The sequence below is a fragment of the Podarcis gaigeae genome (genome assembly GCF_964106915.1).
Source record: "Podarcis gaigeae genome assembly, chromosome: 14".
Lineage (NCBI taxonomy): Eukaryota > Metazoa > Chordata > Lepidosauria > Squamata > Lacertidae > Podarcis > Podarcis gaigeae.
This window is the reverse complement of record NC_139690.1, coordinates 40991240-40992075: the sequence shown is the minus strand read 5'-3', so window position 1 is coordinate 40992075 and position 836 is coordinate 40991240.

Sequence of the window (836 nt, the reverse complement as noted above, 5' to 3'; positions counted from 1 at the left end):
TTTCTATAATCTCGCGTCTACGCGCCCAGCGCCTAGGGAAACGCCCCCGCCCCGTAGAGGTAGGGGAACGCTGTTCTAGCATGGAAACTAGGAGAGGAAAGCGGCTAGAGCGTCCCAGGCCAGTCCATCAAGGGGATAATCGTTCACCGCTGAGAATCATCATACACGTCCGGTTCTCATTTGCAGTTGGTAGAATCCTGGATGGCAAAGGACGAAAACAGAACCTGAGGACTAGGAACTCTGCTGTGCACAGTTAGCTCGCGGGCTGACCCTCCAGCCACCTAAGTTGTAACTCACGATCGTTTCGCAAATTTGATTTTCTCTCTCCCCCCCCCCCTTGCATTTGAAGAAGAAAGGACATTAACCTTAATTCTGATAAATCTTCACATTGCTTTAATTTTCGAGGATCGGGAGCAAAACCTGCAGCTGTTCTAAAGCATGCTCTATTCATTTCTCTTGTTCTCTCTGTAAACGTGATTTGCGGTACTACCATCCAGAAACTGCCACCCACTTGTCAAGGAACAACCAGGTGCACACATTTAAGCGCCTTTGCAGCCAGGTCTTGTACGTGCCCCACTGCAGTTTGGGGGAAGCAAGTTAAATTATGACCCTTGCAGGAGGAGTGGGGGTTCACCCCATGCATTTAAAGCACATGACTTCCCCCAAAGAATCCTGGGAACTGTGTTTTCCGCTTAAGGTAAAGGGACCCCTGACCATTAGGTCCAGTCGTGGTCGACTCCGGGGTTGCGGTGCTCATCTTGCTTTATTGGCCAAGGGAACCGGCGTACAGCTTCTGGGTCATGTGGCCAGCATGACTAAGCCGCTTCTGGCGAACC